Below are 924 nucleotides of genomic sequence, written 5' to 3' on the forward strand. Positions count from 1 at the left end.
CACACATGCCCTGACATACACACAGCCACAGTCCACATACACACATAAATACCCCCAAAGGCACATACACCGACACCCACACCCGGACACATGCGTGCACTGACAAACAAACACACATACACTCACTCATAAACGCCTACACGCACATACACACACACACCACACACACACACACACACACACACACACACACACACACACCACACACACACACACACGCATGCATATGCACGTACCCATGCACACGGGCGAGAGTCCCCAGTGGACCCCGGGTGATACATCAGAGGAGATGAGGCGTGCTATTAAACCTGCAATAAAACCTCCTCCTCCTTATTCAATAAGATAACCCATTCATTCTTCAGTGGTGCCCTTCAGCCAAGTGCAGACACCAGAGTGGTTCACAATGAGGGGGACGAGACAACTGGCAAGGACTCCCTCTTCCTCCTCTTCTCTCCCCGCTCGCCTTCCTCCTTTTTGATCAATTTGACTGGAGGAAGTTGTGAAGGTGAGAGGGATTAATTAAATCTCTCGCATTATGCTCAGTCACTCCATGCTTTTGCCCGGGGCAGAGGCGTCCAAACTCGTAGCGCGCAGTCGTGGCGACCTGGATTACGGGCTGGGGAGCTGGCTGTAATTTGACATGGCACGCTCTTTTGCCACACTTCTGTTAATTAGACGTCCCTGGCGCGCGGCCGCCGCGTTAATTCCTCTTGAAAAGATATTATTACGAAGAGGGAAGACGGGAGAGCGAGGGAGATGAAGAGAGAGAGATGGGGAGACGGGGAGATCGCAAATGAGTTCACCCAGTGTGGCAGCGGAAAGGGGGTGGGTGGTAGGGAAGTGAGTGCGTGTGTGCGCGTGTGCGTGTGCGTGTGCGTGTGTGTGTGTGTGTGTGTGTGTGTATGTGTGTGTGTGTGTGTGTGT

The sequence above is a fragment of the Gadus macrocephalus genome, chromosome 20, assembly GCF_031168955.1.
Source record: "Gadus macrocephalus chromosome 20, ASM3116895v1".
Classification (NCBI taxonomy): domain Eukaryota; kingdom Metazoa; phylum Chordata; class Actinopteri; order Gadiformes; family Gadidae; genus Gadus; species Gadus macrocephalus.